Source organism: Rhinopithecus bieti, unplaced genomic scaffold, assembly GCF_001698545.2.
Source record: "Rhinopithecus bieti isolate Rb0 unplaced genomic scaffold, ASM169854v2 scaffold_1244, whole genome shotgun sequence".
In the NCBI taxonomy this organism is placed as follows: domain Eukaryota; kingdom Metazoa; phylum Chordata; class Mammalia; order Primates; family Cercopithecidae; genus Rhinopithecus; species Rhinopithecus bieti.
The window spans coordinates 188,292-210,239 of record NW_016803397.1 but is presented as its reverse complement, the minus strand read 5'-3'; positions in this window follow the sequence as shown (position 1 = coordinate 210,239).

The following is a 21,948-nucleotide window of genomic DNA, read 5'->3' as shown; positions in this document are numbered from 1 at the left end:
CCCTCACAATGCTGACCTTTTAAATCTTAGTCTAACCCCTGATTTCTAAAGTTTTAATTTAATTTATGTAATGCAAATAAAATCAATGGCTACATAATTAAAGATATCAAAACAATTTATTAAGGTTTTAATTTCTCTAGGTTTGTTAATTTGCAAAGCTTGCTTTGATAACATATTCATGCTGTTAAGTGATAATGCTAATAATCAGTAAATATCTACTAAAAGAGTCACTAATTTACATAGTCATTTAAGTAACATGTATTTAAAAGACAAATATAATCTTCCACAGTTTGAGCAATAAAGATTTTATTATATTATTAAAAAACAATGTTTTCCAAAAGTATATAAGAAATTGATAGCAACATATTCAGAATAAAGAAATTATTTCTATTTATTGATTTTAAGTGTTGATTGCTAGATTCACAGATATGAATTACGATTATTCCAGTCATTCAACACAACTTAAAAACCATTTTGCCAAAAATGTTTACTTGAGGTTTAATGTTCTAATTGTTGAATTTCCCAACTGGAAATAAAAAAATATTGCCATGATCTCACATTTTATTCTGTTGCTACAATATTTACAACTAAATGGTATCTTACTCCACTCTGGATTATTATTTTCAGTTTTCCACTAAAGTAGCACTTTCACTTCTTGTAATATTTGCTGTTATGTGGAAAATTAAAAGGATCATTGTATCTTATTTATTAATACCAAGATATCATTTTCGATTTAGAAAAAAAGGACCTTCACACACAACTTTGCCACAGATACATATAATATGATTTTTACTTGGAGTATAATCAAAACCTGAAACAGGAGTGAGCCAGTGGGAATATCTTAATCCTTGAAAACAGATTGTCCTGTTTTTATTTAGAGAGAGATTTGTTTATACATAAAATAAACTGAAAAAATGACCACCATAATTGTTATAGTCCAAAATATCATTAATTACATCTAGTGTAATGCATAAGATGTAATGACTTTAAAATATAACAATATATTAACATATGTAATTAAAACGACATAATAGCATCTCATATTCTTTTGTCTTAAACATGTATTTCTACTTTGCTTTGTGCTTGGCCTTTTGAATCACAGGCCACCGTTGAAATCCATTTATTGTTGAATATCTTCTGAATATAAATTGCAATTTAAATGTAATTATTATGTCGTTTATTATTTGGTTTGAACACATAAAACAAAGAAATCTGTGTAAAGTTTTCAAGAAGTACTAATGCCAAACATACAGCCTGTCTTTCTTTGCATGGTTTGCCTTTTATATTTCTGAAGACACAGATAAAATTTTGATCATGCTTTTATATTTTATTTAGGAATTAGTTGTTCAAACACCAATTTTTTAATTATAAATTTCCAAAATGAAAATGTGGGACAATTACCAAAAAATGAACAGGAAGATGAAATCACAGTTTTATAACTTATTAGCCACAGAATAATATTGCTGAAAATCTGTCAAATACCCATCCTCCCCCAATATTTATTTAATGATAATTACATAGATCATGGTTAATAAATCAGCCTTTTAAAAAAGTGTAAAATTGTGAATGTTAAAGTGCTATTCAATTACCAAGAAACATTACTCGAGATTTATTAGTTGAATAAATGATTTTGTTGCAGTATCTTGAGTACTGCAAATCATACTCAAATATCTTTAACAATTAAATACTTTTGACTTTTGATTTGAAGTAGATAAAATGTGGCAATATATTGAATTTTTTTTTTTAAAGACTACGTTAGGACATAACATAAATTATCTGTGCATATATTGAATAACCTCCAAAAATGATTTCACATTACTGCTAGCTAAATTGAAGAGGTTTCCATTGCCTATGGAAACACTGAGTACTCTAATAAACTCTTCATCTCATTCTATTCAGAATGATGAATATGACTAAAAACATTAACAAAAGAATAAATTAAACAAAGTCACAAAATTTGTGACATGTTAAATGGCTGGGTCATTTATATATTGAACAAAGTTATAGGCCTTTCCAAATATGGCACATGGAATATATATATATATATTTATCATTTAATGATTTCTAACAAACATCTCAGAATCTAGGACATAATGGATACCATTATTGTCACTTTGAATTACAGATTTATCTTCCAATTTGCTGTCACTCTACCCTAGGTTCAGTAATTAAAAAAAAATTATTGACAAAAATACCAAACAGTATCAAAATATTGCAGCAATATTTATTCCATAGTGGTCAGTATATATTCTAGTTTGACTAACGCCTCAAATCCACAATAGAAAATACTATAAAATATTTTAATGTGAATGACTTTTAACATTTATTTTTCAAGTGCTTTTTTGGCACCATACTATTTTTTATTGATACATAATATTTATACATATTTATGGGGTACATGTGATACTTTGTTATATGCATAGTATGTGTAATGATCAAGTCAGACTGTCTAGGGTATCAATTACTTTGAGTATCATTTGTATGTGTTGGGAGCATTTCAAGTCCTATTAGCTTTTCTGAAATATACAAACCAATGATGTTAATTATTATCATGCTATTCTACAAACATGAAAACTTATTCCTTCTTCTAACTGTATATTTGTACCCATTAATCAACCTCTTTTTATCCTCCTGTTCCAAATACACTTTCCATTCTCTGGTGTCCATCCTTCTACTATCTCCACGAGATCAACTTTTTAAATTCCCACATACAATTAAGACGATGTGATACTTGTCTTTTTGAGCCTGACTTTTTTCACTTAACACAATGGTCTACAGTTTCATTCATGCATGCTCCAGTTGCAAAACAAGATGAATTTATTCTTTTTAATGATTAAATAATTTTCCAGTGTGTATATATACTATATTTTCTTTATCCATTTTCCATTAATGGACTTTTAGGTTGATTCCATATCTTTGCTATCATGAATAGTGCTGCAATACATTTGTGAGTGCAGGTATCCCTTTTATACACTGACTTATTTCTCTTTAAACAAATACCTAATAGCAAGATTACTGAATTGTGTGGCTCTAGTTTTAGGTTTTTTTGTGTGTATTTAGTCTTTTAAAATTATACTGCAAGTTCCTGGGTACATGTGCAGAACGTGCAGTTTTGTTACATAGGTATACACGTGCCATGGTGGTTTGCTGCAACCATCAACCCTCGTCACCTACATTAGGTATTTCTCCTAATGCTATCCCTCCCTAGCCTCACCTCTCATCGAGGCCCCAATGTGTGATTGTTCCCCTCCCTGTGTCCCATGTTCTATTTTCATAGCTCCCACTTGATGGGTAAGAACATGCAGTTTCGGTTTTCTGTTCCTTGTGTACTTGCTGAGAATGAGTGGTTTCCAGCTCATCCATGTCCCTGCCAAAGGACAATGAACTCATTCCCTTTTATGGCTGCATAGTATTTCATGGTGTGTATGCTGCCACATTTTCTTTATCCAGTCTATCACTGATGGACATTTAGGTTGGTTTCCTAAGTCTTTGCTATTGTGAATAGTGACACAATAAACATACATGTGCATGTGTCTTTATAGTAGAATCATTTATAATCCTTTGGGTAGATAGTAATGGGATTGCTGGTTCAAATGGTATTTCTAGTTCTAGATCTTTGAGGAATTGCCACAGACCTCTTGTTCTAGATCCTTGAGGAATTGTCTCCCACAATAGTTGAACTAATTCACACTCCCATCAACAGTGAAAAAGTATTCCTATTTATCCACAGCCTCTCCAGCATCTGTTGTTTCCTGACTTTTTAATGATCACCATTTCTAACCAGCATGAGTTGGTATCTCCTTGTGGTTTTGATTTGCATTTCTCTAATGACCAGTGACAATGAGCTTTTTTTCATATGTTTGTTGGCTGCATAAATGTCTTCTTCTCTTGAAAAGTGTCTGTTCATATCCTTTGTCCACTTTTTGATGGAGTTGTATTTATTTTTTCTTCTAAATTTGTTTAAGTTCTTTGTAGATTGTGAATATTAGCCCTTTGTCAGATGGGTAGATTTCAAAAATTTTCTCCCATTCTGTAGGTTGCCTGTTCAATCTACTGATAGTTTCTTTGGCTGTGCAGAAGCTCTTTAGTTTAATTAGATCCCATTTGTCATTTTTGTTGCCATTGCTTTTGGTGTGTTAGACATTAAGCCTCTGCCCATGTCTATGTCCTGAATAGTATTGACTAGGTTTTCTTTTAGGATTTTTATGGTTTTAGGTCTTACGTTTAAGTCTCTAATTTATCTTGAGTTAATTTTTGTCCTCATATGGTTTTCCATATTAGCTGTATTAACATTCCAAGTAACAGTGTGTGTTTCCTTTTCCTACATCCTTACCAATATCTGTTATTCTTCGCCGTTTTAATAATAGCCATTCCATCTGGGTAAGATGTCTCACTGTGGTTTGATTGACATTTCTCTGATATTAAACATGTTTTCATATACATGTTTGCTATTTGTAAGTCTTCTTTTGAGAAATATACATTCAAGTTATTTGCCCACTTTTTAATAGGATTATTTGTGGGGGGTATTTTTACTGTTTGAGTTCCTTGTATATTCTGGCTATTAGTTGGATAAATAATTTGCAAATATCTTCTCCCATTCAGTAGGTTGTGTCTTCACTTTGTTGATTATTTCCTTTGTTATGCCGATGGTTTTTACTTTAATACAGTCCTATTTCTCTATTTTTCTTTTTGTGGTCTATGCTTTTGTTGTCTTAGTCATAAAACCTTTGCCTAGACCAATGTCCTGAAGTAGTCTTCCTATGTTTTCTTTCAGTATTTTTTACAGATTCAGGTGTTACACGTAACTGCTTAATCCATCTTGAGTTGATTTTTATATATGGTGAGAGATGCGATCCAGTTTCATTTATCTGCATATGAATATTCAATTTTCCCAAAACCATTTATTAAAGAGGGTGGCCTTTCCTTTCAGCAATGTATGTTCTTGAAATCTCTGTAAAATAAATCCATAGGCTCTAACTGTGGATTTATTTCTGGGTCCCCTATTGTATTTCATGATCTATGAATGACTGTTTTTATACCAATGTCATGCTGTTCTCGTTACCACAGATTTTTGTAATATATTTTGAATACAGCTTAAAAGACTTTCTAATAAATATAATTATAAATAAATTGTTAGATGATATAGGCTTATACAAGTCAGAATGCACTTCTCATCACAAATTATTTATTGTCAAAATGTTGTATTTCAGTTGGTGATTGCATTCCTATGTTCAAAAATGTATAAAACATTCAAATTTCAGGTAAAGCTTTATTCATCTTGCACCTATCAGCCTATAAGGGAGCACCAGAGACCAGATGGCCCCACGATTAAAATAGGTTTGGGGATTTTATAAGGTGTCTGTAAGGTTTATAAGTTGTTTTTTATAATGTGTTCTTGTAATTTTTGGCTGAGGCGATAGTTTCTGTCTCTAAGTGAAACTTCCCATCAAAGGTCATTCTCACACTGCATTAGTGCATTGGTATGATCCTAATAATAATCAAAACAACCTTCTGAGAACCCTTTTTGCAAGCTTAGCAGTTGTTTTTTCAAGCTTCACCAGAAAGAGATGTAGGAAGAAGGGAGACAAAGGTAGGAAACAAAAGGGAAACTGAGGATCCTTCATCATGTTTGTTTTAGACCTCCAACACTTAGGAAGATACAACTTGTTTACTAGTGGAAATCAATTAAAAGCTAAATTTCCTTTGATGAAATTTGCTTTAAGTGCACATTTTTGAGGGAGAAAAGAAAGTTTCATAATATAAGAGGTCACACTTTGACATCTATGAGACCTTTGTATCTTTCTCCGTTATATATTAAGTGGTTCAAAATGCAAGTTTAAGATAGATGTTAGAATGGCCAGAAACCTTTACAATTTGGCAGTGCTATTTTCTAGATTCACTTGACAATATTAACATTCATATGAATCAAACTTTGGACTTTGGAAAGTTATGGTAAACTTTTTGAAGGGCATACGAGAAGATCACTCATGGGGAAGCTAATAGATATGATGCCCACTTGTGGATGTTTGGATGGACCAATGACACATACGATTACTCTTGCAATGTATCATTGCATTTTTTAGGACATGGTCTGTGGACATTTATTGTACTATCTATAGCAAATTATCTCAGAATATGGTACAAAAAATGTTAGAAATAAACTCTTGTGTTATAATGAATACATGAATGAAGAATGAAAGAAAAGAAGGGGATAGACCAGAAAATCATAGTGTTTGTTAGGTATCTAGTCTGTTTTAGAAATTATCTTCCTTACAGAAATTAAACTAGAACTTCTTTATAGAGATATAAAAATTTCATTATCTTAAGATGCATTGTGCATGTTTCAATCTATCATACTTAAATCTCAGTCTACATATTTTTATTTAATATATATTCTCTTCACTTAATTTTCTTTTATGACAATTGTACTGGGATTGGGACAAAATATTCTCCATAATAGAGGAGAAACTAGAAGAGATATTCTTCCATTCTCTAAATTAACTGCCTTTTTATTATCAATAATTTGTATTTTCTAGGTATTGTCTGTGTATACATGCACACACAAACACATATATATTTTATATAATATAAAATATATATGTGTTTGTGTGTGCATGTATAATATATATATATAAACTGTCTACTCTCTTCCAAAGGATGAGTAAGTTCATGGAATATCCTAATATGACATGAACTCCTTTATGTAGTGTTCCTAGAGAAGCTTAGGTTTAATTTTTCAGAATGTATATGTAAATATTAAATCAGTAATGTAAACAAAATTTTATAAAACACCTACTTTGTGACAGGCATAGGACAGCTGTCACACGTGATGAAATCAAACAGAAACAGTTATATAGAGAGGCAATTTGAAAGAAAATATACAGATAAATGATTCCTCATAAATGTCAATCCTACAAAGGAGTAATAATAATGATACTATGAATGACTTCCTTTACAATGTATGAAAAGAGATTAACATATTTTTTATTTTAAATCTTTTTTTGTACTTTTAGATAATTTATTGCATAGGGTAAGAAAAGTGGAAGCAGGAAATCAGGAGAAAAAAGGTAATATTACTGAGAGAAAAATGCATCATTAATAAGAAGGTAGAGAAAGAGATGCCTTTACATATGGATATTAAATCATTCTAAAATCTTGCCTAAAACCACATTTCCACCACATACATTCTATCATGCTCCATGCTCCAGCTGATCACACTCTGCTTCAACCATACTATATATGTATTGGTTATCTATTACCAAATAACAAATTACCTAACAATTAGAGACTTTATAAATAATATTTATTATCTCACATATTCTATGAGTCAGAAATCTGAATGTGGCCTAGCTGGGTAACTCTGCCTTAGCTTCTCTCATGAGGCTGAAACTAAGATGTCTGAGGCATGGTCTCAGATGAAGCTTTGACTGAGGGAGGATTCATGCCAAGATTACATGAAATTGTGGGAATGCTTTAATACCTTGCTGACTATTGGCTGGAGGTCTACTTTATGTTGTTGTTTACTCGTTTGTTTTGCCTTGATATAGGGCATCTCACAATGTGGTGGCTGGCTTCCCTCAGAGTAAGAGTTAATGAGAGCAAGTGAGAAGGAAACCAGAGATCTTTAATAACCTAATCTCAGAAGAAACATCCCATCACTTTTACTGTGTTCAGATTTTAAAAGCAAATCACTAGGCTCAGCTCACACTCGAGGGTGAGGATTCCTCAGGGGTACTATTGGGGACATATTTAGAAGCTGCCCACCACACCATGATTGACTTTATTTTTAAATCAATTTGCTAAGGTGTGATTGACAGGTAAAAGCTGTGTGTATTTAATGTATACAACTAGATGAGTTTGAGGATAAATATCCACCTGTGAAACCATCTCCTCCATCAAGGTCATACACGTGTCTATTACCTTCCACAGTTTACTCCCATGCCTTTATTATTAAAGTCAAAGCCACAGAAGCAGAGAGTAGAATGGTGGACAACAGGAGCTGGGGTGGGGGCAATGGGGAGATAGTGTCAAAGGGTATGACCTTTCAGTTATGCAAGATAAGAAGTTCTGGAGATAGAGTTCCTAAGGTTATAAATACTGTATTATATACTTAAAATGTACTAAAAAGGTAGATCTTATGTTTAGCGTCCTTACCTTTTAATTTACAATTCACTTTTATATTGAATTTTTGTAATTTACAATTAACTTTTATATTGAAAAATGGTCCTGGTTTGACTGTGACTGCCCAATTTTCAGCACTAAAATACTGAATCCTGAGAAATTCTTTGGTCCCAGGCCATTGGGAATAGTTGGTTAGCCTACTTGCACTGTCAAAGCTCTGGATTCTATATAGATACTTCTTCCTAGATTGTCTTAATAGCCTTCTTTTACTACTAGCACATACTACTCAAAGATTCCTTTTGATATTTTCTCCTTCAAGAATCCTCCGTCTTCCCTTAAACATCAATGGTCCTTCACAATTGTAGAGCATTCTTGTAGTAATACTATGCAAGTAGTCTTTCATTCTGCTTTTATGAAGAGTTGTGTCTTTTTTCCCCCTACAGACTAGAATTCTGAGAGAGCCATGACAGTTGATTCACTTTTGGTTTTATGGTACCTAGTTCAGTGATGAGTAATTTTTCAAAAAGAATATGCATTTTATAGAAGAGAAAACATGATATCAGAAAGGTCAAGAAAAATGTTCAAATTCACTCAGCCAGTAAATGGAGAAAAAAGATCTGCAGTTGCACTGATTTCTACCAGAGATATTAATGATGAATTATGAACAGATTTATATTTTAAAATTTCCTGTCCCAAACAATGACCTGTCCAAAACTGTATAGTAAACCATTTAAAAAGCCTGCATACTTTTAGACACCAAGAAACAATAATTAAAAAATAACATTTTTGCAGGAAATAGAGATATTTCACATTTAGTGTTGATGTCAGACTCTGCATTCGGAAAAGTCACATTATTGGAACGATATTAATCACATACATCCTTAGCTTTCTGCATAAGCACTGGTGGTTTACAAATATAGGTGCATTAGGATTAGATAAAATGACTTTCAAAACTGTATTATCCAACCCAATGAGCAGGGGCCAGCTGGAGTTTAATATTGTTTTCCAGATTGTCCTATATTATTTGGATTTTGAGCAATTGTTCACATACATAATACTGGGGCTGGAGTAGAGAGTGTAAATTTAATGCAAGAACGAACAATGATTATTCCATGTTTATGAGTAGATAAGAGGTGTTAAAGAATGCTAAGCATCGTGATAGAAGGCAGAAGACAATTTATCAGAATAAACAAGTTTTAGGAGTAGCAAAATGAGATTACTACCCTCCCCCAGTGAAACTTAATAATTCAGTAGTATATTAAGAAAGATGATGGATTTGAAGGCAATTTTGTATATTGATAAATAGCAAGGATGTGATATTCAAGGCTATGACTGTAATCTTCCAAATTATGGACAGGGTAATCAACAGTGTACTGACTGGAAAAAATTTAGATTCAGTAAATCTTCAATAAATCAAATTATTCAGTGCCCAGGCTCTAGATCCAAATACCTCAGGCTGTTTCTTAGGTGTTCTATTTCTTAAGTCAAAAAGTATGTGGATATTCTATTAGTAGCTGAGCACATTCTAACGGCATAAAATTGTTCTATGCTAAAATCATTATAGATTTAATTAGCAACAACCTTTGAATGACATTGAAAATGAATTTACCATTATAACCATATTCTTGAAGATCAATCAACTTTAAACAGGACCACATGCAGGCTTACTGATAATTTAGAATTTAAAGTATAAACAAGTATAATATTTAAATGGCAAAAACAAACTAAGATGGGTGAATCCTGAGAAATCCTCTTTTCATTCTGCATAGCACTATATTGGATACACGCACACTCATATACAGACACACACACACACATACACAAACATACACACACAATTATATGTTTTCCTAATGTTACAGGTTTTTAGTAATATTTAATGCATTCAAAATATAATACAACTATTTAGTCAATAGCAGAGGCTTATTGGCCTGTGATATTAGGTGAAGTATAAGTCAGAAATTATTTACATTAGTGTTTTCAGGTGATAATGGAGTAAAATTAGAGTAATTTTTGCTGTCATCTTATCAACAGTATGAATGACACTTACCAAACTATATTTACTTAGGTAGATGTTTTCCTAAATAGTCTCACTTTATCTTTAGTGAGAACAACAGAATAGGAAATCAAGACAGAACATTCAGTCACTGTTTTCACCGTGGTTAATCGTTGAAACCATTAATGAGACCCCTTGTGCTTTTCTGGCTATCTCTATCTTGAACTTGATCAGCAAACTTTGTCTGCATTAGTAGCCATGGCAACTTCAGGATAAATATTGAGTACTGGCCTTCCAACTGTTAAAAACCTTTAAGTCACATTTAAGTCTGTAGTGTATTACCACAGAGACACTAGCATGCAAAAAATAGAAATTTCACAAATAGTTCCAAGAAAAAAAGGTAAAATCTGATGAACAACCTAGCTTATTATAAAATTAAATAGAAGATAAAGCGCAAAGATTAAAAAAAAAAAAACTTTTTCATCCTGAGGTGGTAGGTACACATGACAAATTTCAAAATTTCGTAACAATTATATAAAGCTTTTATGTAAACAGATCATTAACACAATTGCATACTTAGCTGCTGGAAGGAATATCAAAGAAAAGGTAGAAAAATAGGGTAGTACAAGATGAATTCAATCTGAATAACTTTATTGCCTTATTAGATGCCTATGTATGATACACAGTTTTATGGAGTACCCTCTTAGCTGAAGCTAAAGGACAGAATTAAAATCATTTAAAATACACACTTGCTGCCAGAATTGCATTCATAGCCACTCCTCAGGCTTTGTTGGTATCTGTAGACTACCCTGTGTTGACTCAGAGCTCTGTCTATGACATCTACATATTGACGACCCTTTAGATGGGCAAGCTGCGGGTGCTCATCTCACATATGCTGAAAGAGCCTTTTGATTTTGGCACAAATATGGATCCTTAAAGATTGTTAGAATAAATAAAAGCCTTGTGGTAATTGTATTTTCTAAAGGTTAGCTTCAGTATCTCCCACCTCACAAGCTCTTCTAAGGATTTAATTTTGACATTCCTTCGAAGTGTCGTCTCCCTTGAACCACATGAACTATCCTAACTGCCTCAAACACAAGAGTATGCTAGAAGTATCACTATATATCTTCTGAGGCTAGGTGCTCAAAATAGCACATACTTTTCTTACTCTCTGCAGACACTTGTTTTTAGAATCCACCTGAAGCCACCTTATGAAGAAGTCCAAACTAACCTACATGAAGAAATCACATGGAGAGGCCACATTGCAGCTGATGGACTGTAGAGGTTCCACTGACTGCCATCATCAATTGCCAGATACAAGAAATAAGATGTTTCCAGATAATTCCAGCTCCTATCAGTTAAGTCCTGTATCATCTAATATCTTCCTGCTGAGGCCTAAGACATGAATGAGTAGAGCAAGCCATTACTGCTTCATTCTTGAAATTTTAGGCCTCAGGATTTCTGAGTACAATAAAATAACTCTTCTATACCTCAAAATTATTATGGATTATCATACAACAACAGTAGCTAGAACCGACACCAACTACTTGTCCCCTTATTTGTACCAGCTAAATCTCTTCAGGCAACGAATTCCTAATTATGTTTTCTAAATTTTTTAAGTGTTTTCATGATATCAAGCCCACCTTTACGCAAGGGAAGTTCTTTAAATACATATGTCATTTTTCACTCAAAAGAAATGGCTGCTGAATTATCAACAAAAGCACCTAAGTAACATACAAATTTCTCAAAAGAAGATATTTACATCAATTTGAATGTCACCCTATGATTTTAAAAGAACATTTGTCTCATGCGCGACTTCTTTAACAGCGATTGTAGCTCACCCTTAGCAGAAAGCTAACTTAAAAGTCACTTTAATATCTCTTTCGTTCTCCCAAAATAATAAATATATTCACATAGATAGACTTGAGCATTTTCCCACAGGAAAAAAAATAAGTAAACAAACTCATAATCCTGAAATATCAAGTAACTGATTTACTGATATTAGTTGAGTCAGCACAAAAGTCTTCCTAATAAAACATCAGAGTTTATAAGGTATGCTTCTGCTTTCATAGGTTTTATATATGTGGGGTAAAATTCCTCTCTAGAGGAACTTGGAACCTAATATTGTACTCATAAAGAGAATTTTTTATTCCTGCCTATCTAAAAGTATTGATTAGAAACTTGAGTTACAGAACCTTACTCTTCAAAAGCACAAGCTGGGTTTTTTGAAGTTCTTGTTTTAGGATATATTCTGGAAAAAAAAAATAGATCCATGTGTGTTATTAAAAATATTGTATTTGGTTTTTCCTAACATGTACTTCCCATCTCTTCTCATTTGTCAGGGGCCAGCCTCAGCTAACACTGTCTTAATCACATTTCAGCCATGCTATAGAAACTTTAACTGAAACCTTACATTTTCTTGAAACTCTTATTATAAATACCTTTAGGCAAGTTCTAAAATTTTCTCACATGTAAAATATCTGCTTATAGAAATATAGTCTGTAGCTGGTTAATTACTAATTTAGAAAGTTCCCATCTGCGGTAAATAAATCTATGAATAAAGCAAAATGAGTCTTACTGATTTCTATGGCAAGGGAAAATATTTCACAGACGATTCCAGAACAAAATATTGTTAGGAAAAGTAAATGCAAGGATTTAATTGTGTATGGATTAGACCTGGATATTCTTACGGTAGAATATCACAGCCAAGTTGAGTCTTTCGTCTCAAAAATTCAGCAAACATTGATTATTTAAAAGAGGAGAGGCATTGGGAGTTATACCTGATGTAAATGACGAGTTGATGGGTGCTCACGAGTTGATGGGTGCAGCACACCAACATGGCACAAGTATACATATGTAACAAACCTACACGTTGTGCACATGTACCCTAGAACTTAAAAAAAAAATAAAGAGGAGATTCTGGATGAAGAAGAAAGTATTGAGAGAGGACGCAGTAAGGGGCTGGTTAGGCAGATAGAGAGGATCTCAGGAGAAGGACAGAGAAGGGCAGCGTTCACAAGAACAACCACAAGACAGCACCTACACCACCTCTGCAGCTAACAGGAACAAATGTGGTTAAGAACTTCTTGTGCCAGGACGTTGCTCAGAAGGAACTGTCCCAACCTAGGCGCAGGTGCAATCAATCAACCTAAATGTCCTTAACCTAACCCAGCTCATTATAATGTCATTAACATGACATTAGCATTGTGGTTTTATCCCCTGACCCATAGGTTTCACTTAGGCACTCGTAGGTAATAACCAAGGGGAAGTCACTCTGGCCAAGCCCAGGCATGCGCAGATGCAACAGCCCAGAAGTAAAGCTTACTCCTCCCATTTGGGCAAAACCCACAGAAGGCTTTCAGGCTTCTGCCACATAAAAGACCCAGAACTCCACCCCATTTCTGCAAAACTTGCTGTCAGGCCCTCTCTCTTTGCTGAGAGCTTTCCTTTTGCTTAATAAACCCTACTCTACTCACTCTCCAGTATCCACGTACCTCATTCTTCTTGGCTAGCAGCCTTCGCTCTCGGCGCCTGCTCAGCCTCGGCGTCCACTCTGGCAGCGCTTGAGGAGCCCTTTAGCTCGCCACTGCACTGTGGGAAGACCCTTTCAGGGCTGGCCGAGGCCGGAGCCGGCTCCCTCTGGTTGCAGGTAGGTGTTGAGAGAGAGGCGCGAGCGAGCCAGCGCGAGTTCGGGCGGGCGCGGGCTCGGGCTCGGCGGGCCCTGCACTAGGAGCAGCCGGCCGGCTCCGCAAGCCAAAGGCAATGAGGCGCTTAAGCACCCAGGCCAGCCGGTCCGCCCGCACTCTCGAATTCTTGCCGGGCCTCGACCACCTCCCCGCGGGACAGGGCTTGGGAGCTGCAGCCCGCCATGCTCCAGCCCCCGCCCTCGCCTGGCGGTGGGCTGCGGCGAGGCCGGAGCCTCCTGGACGAGTGCCGCCCTCTGCGCCAAGGCGCCTGGTCCCATGGACCACGCAAAGGCTGAGGAGTGCGGGTACACCCCTGCGGGACTAGCGGGCAGCTTGGTTTGGGCTCTAGTGCAGAAACCATTATGTGAAGCAGCTGGGCTCCTGAGTCTATTGGGGAGTTGGAGAACCTTTATGTCTACCTAAGGGATTGTAAATAAACCAATCAGCACTCTGTGTCTAGCTCAGGGATTGTAAACGCACCAATCAGCACTCTGTCAAAATGGACCAATCAGCTCTCTGTAAAATGGACCAATCAACTCTCTGTAAAATAGACCAAACAGCTCTGTAAAATGGACCAATCAGCAGGATGTGGGTGGGGTCAGATAAGGGAATAAAAGCAGGCCGCGGTCCCCTTCCACTTTGTGGAAGGTTTGTTGTTTTGCTCTATTGTGATTAATTAGGTATTGCTGAATGCTTGGGTCCTTTTAGCTTTTGGTGAGTAGTTGTGAGCTGTTAACGCTAACTGCGAAGGTCTGCAGTTTCCTTCCTGAAGCCAGTAAGACTACGAGCGGCAGTGAAGAATGAACACTTCCACTTCCGGAAGTGCCGCCTTTAAAAGCTGTGAGGCTCGCGGTGAAGGTTTGCAACTTCACTCTTAAAGTCAACAAGACTACAAACCAACCAGAAGTAAAAAACCATGAACACATCTGAAAAAATAAACTCCGGACATACCATTTGTAAGAACTGTAACGCTTACTGCGAGGGTCCGTGGCTTTATTCTTAGTTAGCGAGATCAAGAACCCACCAACTCCGGACAGAATACTGCAAGAAGTTGGTCCTAGCTGAACTAAGGTAAGAGCTAAGCTGACTGCAACAGTATTATGTAAATCACCAGGCATTCTTCAGTCATTTTTGTGTAATTGATGAGTGTACTTGTTGTGGTTTTTGGGGACTAGCTTAGGAGATAACTGAAAAAATTTTTTGATTTTTGTAATAATCTGTTTTAGATAAATTATTATTTCTGAAGCTACCGATTGTTTATAGTAAATCCATGAGAGATGCATAGATTTGTGTGTAACTCTTCCTGCCTCACTGGTTATTCTCCTTTTCTCTGTTTTTCCTACCCACCACCTTCTTTCACTCTTTCTGGCTTTTCTTACAGAAGACATAACTGATCATTATATAAAAATTTTAAAAGTGAGATATAAAGTGAAAAATTTCCCTTCTCCCTCATTTCTAACTTCACTCCTAACCATTTCTGTATGCTGAGGAATAGTGCATAATTTAACGGTAGCATCGTCTCTTGTTTTTATAGCTTCTTCAGACCCTCTTGTTCTCCTTGAACCTCAAAACACTTATTGCTATGTGTTTGCATCCTCAGTCTTGTCTACAAGAACTCCTGCGTTTAGTTGCTAAGGTCTTTGTTTTCTGCTATTTTTTCTTTTTTTACGTAGAAAAAGGATTATGGCTCCTTTCCCTTATGCTTTTCCAGGTTCTGTGTAGCAAAAGCCTGGGGGAAATTGAGTTGCCGAAGTGGAAGGAAGGGAGGGAGAGAGTAGGGAAAGTCCAAGACCACTAGCAATGAATAGCTCATATACCTGTCACACACTCTTTTGGCAGCTTCTTTTTGGTCTGTTCACAAAGAGGTTTCCAGACGCTTTATAATAGTCCTCACCTCCATTGCACTGTTGATTACTTGGGTATAAACAATATTTCTTTCATGCCTTCTGATGTCTTCAGTCTCTGCCCTGTTGTATCGAACACCTTGTCTAAATCTCAGAGCTGGAGAATAAATGGCAAGATAGAGGGTGGAAAATCTTATGCAGAAGAAATGTTGTAAGCTGTTCTCTTGAATGGAGTGATAGTTACATCTTTTGCTAAATCTTTATTGGCATACTTTTTTTTTACTCACATAATTGAGCAGCCAAGTTCTAACTGACCGTCCTTCACTTGAGCATGAACTATATTACAACTCCTACTTTTATCACCAAGTTTTAGGTAACTAAATTTAGAGAAAAGTAGTCTTTTAACCACAGAAATAATGAGTGGTTATTTGATAATTTGCCTCTCATGAAATCAGTTGTTAGTGCACACTATTTGTTGTATAGACATACACAATATTTAAATTTTACTACATTCTCTTATAAAAGACGTAACTTTTTATGTTTATTTTATGCCTATTCACTGTCTACTACATGCCAGTGTGAGTGAAATATTGGGCTCTGTCCTTGTGGAGCTCATGTTCTAACAGGTGCTCACAAATGGATAGTTTATCCTGCTATATTAAAAATGGAACTCATTTAAAAAAAAAAAAAGGATAAAGAATTCAATCTAGCCCAACAGTATTGCAGTTATGGGATGGGCGTGGTGTCTCTTGCCTATAATCCCAACTCTTAACAGACCGAGGTGGGAGGATTGCTTCAGCCCAGGGAGTGGAAGTTGCAGTAAGCTATGATCACACTACTGTACTCCAGCCTGGGCAACAGAGAAAACCTGTATCAAAAAAGGAATTGCAGTTAATGCAGCTTGGGTATATAGGGATAGTTTAAATAATACTGTAGGGTACACAGTGTAAGCACCCAGGTTGCCTAAGAGTTCAGACCTAGTGATGTTACACTGTCAATCACTGTTTGATTATGCATCCTATTTGTGTATAATGGAGTTGTTTCATATATGGCAACTAAGAAAAAATTTAACAATTTCGAAGAGAGAGCAAATTGAGCATAACCTGCTGACCCCAACCTGCAAGGTCTTATTTGGAGAAAAGGGTATTTTTAGGTATGCTTAAGTTAATATTTTAAGATTATTATATTTAAAGATAATTCACCTTTAAGGTAGGTGAATTATCTGGGTTAGTGTGGATCCAAATGCCATCATATCTGTCCTCATAAGGAAGACACAGATGGAGACTTTTCTCACACAGAAGAAAGGGTGATATGAAGACAGAGGTTGGAATGATGAGGCCACAAGCCAAGAAATGAAGGCAGCCACTAGCAGCTCAAAACAGCAAGGTGTAGATTCTCAGAGTTTCCACAAGCAGCACAGCTCTCACAACACCTTGATTCAGCCTAAGTGATACAAATTTCAGGTATCTGGTCTCTAGAACTATGAAAGAATAAGTTTAACTACAAAATTTGTGATAGTTGTGACAGCAGCAGCCACAAGAAACTAGTATGGGGGTAAAGTAAAATAGTAGCTTGAATTGTGTTTTGTGAAATAGTTGTTCAATAGCTGATTTTCTGAGAAAATAAATGGAGAATTGGTTTTAAAACGCTTTGAATAATTCTACACGGTACATGTTTACCTACGTGATAAATCACAATATTATTAAAATACTGAAGTCTCTGAGAATTCCTGCAATTAAGAAACCCAGTTTAGTATGTTAACTCCGTTACTAAAATTGTTCAATCACTGACATCCTACTGTTTTTGTAGCTCTAATACTTTGGCCCAGAGTTCCATAAGACATAGTTTGGGGAAAAGAGTCAGTGATGCAGAGCTGGCTCACTCCAAAGGAGCACATGGCAAGCTGAACTGACAGTTCAGATTGTCCTCCCCATCAAGAAGTCTTGTACCAGGCTGTGGCAAAAACATTTGAAGTTACACAGTAATTTTTATGCATGACAGTAACATTTATTTTTTAAATATGTGCGTATAAGACTATATGTAAGTATGAAGTCATTCCAAATAGTTATAGCTTTATATGCGATGAACTGTAGTTTCCATAGCAGTAAAAAAATATAAGAAAACACATTGGGGAAATTGCAAGTACTTAAATACTGATGAAATTTAATGAGCTACCAAAAAAAAAAAAAAGCTGAAAATATCCAGACTGAAAATGGACATTGTTTTAGGAATGACACCTGAGTCACCATCTCAGTGTACTTTGTGACTTCCAGAATTGAGATTACACCAGTAGAAATGCAAAGGAGGAAGGACAGATGAGATTTAATCCCTGGATATGTGTGAGAAGTAGGGAAGAAAGAGTGCCTTAAATGAGTAACATATTTCTGGATGTGATGAATTTTAGTCAGGAAAGCTTATTTAAAAATGAAGAAAGTTCAAATGGAGATACATAAATTAGATAGAGGACTTGTTAGGCACAAGTGAGCTGAGTTTCAGACAAGTAGCCTTTATGGTACTTGTATGTTTAGGAGCTACATATATGATCTGAACTCAATACAGAATTTGGGAGCTATGGTAAATTGAATAATGGCACCCCAAAAATGTCCATGACCCAGACCCTGTGAATATGTTGTCTTACATTGCAAAAAGACATTGTATAAATGATTAAGTTGAAGATACTGAGTTGTGATATGTTGGATTATCTGGGTGTGCCCAGTGCAATCATGGGGATCTTTAAAAGGACACAGGTATCAGAGATTAGAAGAAAGGCAATGTGATGACAATGGCAGAGATTGGAATGATAGGAACACAAGCCAAAAAATGATGATGCTATGAGTAGTTGAAAGACAGGAAGAGATTCTCCCTGGAGCTTTCAGAAGGAACTAGCTTGTGGACACCTTGATTTTATTCCCACAAGACTAATTTTGGACTTCCAGTTTCCAGATCTGTAAATTAATATATTTGTATTGTTTTAAGCAACTGTTTTTTGGTAATGTGTTTCAGCAGTAATACAAATCTAGGAAAAAAAATTGAGTTTGGTCATTACATTTGATTATATGGACAAGATAAACACATGGCATTACAAGAGAACTACAGATGTTTAATTAGTCGATGAAACTTAATTTTTGAGAGGTTCTTAAAGTATTCCTTTAGCATTGATAAATTTATAGTAACTTTACAGTGTGTATTGACTATAATATTTAATTTAACAACTCTTTATGAACAATGAAAACTTTTTCATATTTAATTTGCGTCTGCATCTATCAGAGGTCTGAATCCAACTTAAGTTTCCTTTTCTTGACTCATTATTACACAGTTTATTGTTTTGTTCTAAAGTATTGCAGATAACACCTTGTTTGGACCATAAAAGACTAATACATAAGAGGAGGAACATTAATACATAGCTGTTCAAATTTTATGTCTAGATTTGATATCCTGAGAAAAATGTACAACTTTAATTAAAAATATATGAAACCTCACATTAAAGGAAATCATGAGAGACCTGATAGCTAAGTCTAATACTCCATCATAGGCTGGATCCTGTTAAAGTGACTAACTGTTCTGTTTAATCTTGAACTGACAAGTTTCCTGGGACATGGGACTTTCAGGGCTAAAACACGGACAGTCAGACTACACATACTGGTTCGGAAACCCACACACACACACATACACGAGAAAGAGAAAGGGAGAGAGAATGAATATAATAAGCAAACAGGGCAAGTTATGACAAGTGAATTGGTAAAGTGTATAAGGCTCTTCCTTGAACTAATTGGTGCAGCTTTTTGGGAGTTTGAAATTATTTTCAAATTTTTAAACGTTAGGTAAACGAAAACCATTTAGATAAAAAATTGTTGAACTAAGTACAAGGTTCTATTTTGTCTGGCACCTAGAATTGCTACCCAGACTTGCTCATGTCCTTTCTCGTTGCCATCACACCACACTTCCTCTCCGTCCTTTCCCCATAACACATTCTTCAGCCTTCATTTCGTTCCAGAGACAGAGCCTGTGCACTGTCATCCTAGTGAAAGTTGCACATATTGACCAGGCTGATTGAAATACCCTTTCTAATCCCCTTTACTCTGGCTCTCATTATCTAGTTAATTTTGATTAATATTTAGATCAGTTAACTTTTTTGCTTTCTTTATAGCCTGTGAGAAACAATACTCCAGATTAAGTCGAATCTTCCTGTTACCATCTCTGTATGTGTCATGTAACTCTTACAACATTGTTAACATTTATTTTTCTGTGATTACTTGATGGATGTCTGCCTCGTCCACTAGACCCGATGATTTTAAGTGTCAGAAATATGCCAGTATCCGTTCACCATTTTACCCTCTCTGTCCGGAACAGGATCAGACACATGGAAAGGATTCCACAAATACTTGTTAAGTGAATGAATTCTGATTCACCTGGCTCAAAATTTCTTAAGGGATAATCATATGCTTTTGCTCAGGTGAGACAGACTGAGAATTATATATATCGATGATTAATTTTGCTTTTCCTCCAATTCAAAAATACAAATGTGAGAATGTAAATGTGTTCATATAACAGTTCATTATCATCTAATGTTCATAATATTTTAGGTAAGTTTTTTTATTGTGAATAGATACCACGTGCAAAACACAAGAGTGTTGAGATTTAATAAATAAACTGGTGAACAAAAGTGCTTAGAAGTATGTATTTGGTTTTATTTTTTACAGAATGATTTAAATAATGTAGTCATATCTATCAGTAACTCTCTTGTCCTCTTTAGTGTATATCAAAACATTTTAGCCACAGATGAAAACTCAAGAAGAGCAATGATCACTTTTTTCAACTATTTCTCTCTTGACATGTGTTTTGTTTACCAATAGTGTCCTGCATATTGTAACCCACATACATTCTGCTCTTTGCTTGCTTGCTTCTGTACCTTTGATGTTTTTCCTTCTGTTTGGAATGGCTTTATTTTTACTCTTTCTAATATCTATTAATTCTTTAATACTCATAATACTTTTCTATATCTCCTCTGTGAACATCCCTCCAAGCATGCATGCCCACCAGTCTGGGTTAGGTGCCTAGTTGTGTGTTCTCACAATCTTTGAGCATTTTTAATTGAAATTGTTGTGGTACATGCACATTTTCTGTGAGTGACTTTCTCCCCTACTGAACTCAAAGAGCCTTGAGGGTGAATACTGCGTTATTCACAACTGTAAATGCAGTTCAGGTCAAGTCCCTGCTGTTTAGTGGGCACTCACTATAAATTTGATAAACTTCAACTAATCAGATCACACAGAGGCATGAGCCTGAAAATCAACAAACACATGTCTCTTAGTGGCCTCAATAAAAATAAATGTGACATAGATTGTGAGCCAAAAACCAAGCGCTGTCTTCATAGAAGAGTCCTTCAGGTCTTACAAACTCTTATTTTAGACACCATTTAAAAAAAAAGTGCTTGCTTAATCTGATTTCCCAGCACACAGAAAATTAAAAGCAGCAATTTGGAGGCAGTAAAAGGGTGATGTTAAAGGCAGGCATTGTAACAAAAAAAAACTTCTAGTTGCTGACTCGAGGTTACACAAAGGTGATACCTAATGTACAAATGAAGCCCTTTTTTTTTTTTTCTTATTTAAACTAAATTATGAAAAGCAACCTCTGGTGTGTTCTTTGACTAGGGATAAATTAAATTGCAAATTATTTTAAAAAGACAACTATAAAATCTCAATGTTTGAACATTACTCATACACTTCTAAATAACTTGGTTTTTAAGAGGAAATACACAAAGCTGTACAAAACATCTTGAAATAGTAAAAATATGACACATGAGAGATACTATTATAGATGTAGGTATACCAGAGCATAAAAAGAAATGTGTAGCCTTAAGTGCATCTATTTGAAAATAGAACAAAGCTAGAAAAAAAATAGAAGTAAAACAAACTAGGAGGGAATAATAGATCAGAGATCAATAAAAGAGCTAAGATACTTAATAACTGATAACATGAAGAGAGCTGAATTTGTTTTTTTGAAGCAATCACTAAAATCCGCTTATCTTTATTGATTAAGCTAGTGGTCGTTGCATCGGCTGCAGATCCCTAGATGCCATGTATACAATAAAACTTTCCAAAAGAGTAACTTTTTCTTAGTCATTCACTATTTATTTAGTACTTTCTTTGCGTCCATGAATGTTTTAAAAGGTTCTGACTTCAAGGGATTTATATTAAGGCAACAAAAGAAAATAAACAATTTTTAAAAAGTAAAAACAAATATATAGCCATCAAACAAATAAAAAACAATAAGAAAACACATCAGTTGAGGTTTTTTTTTT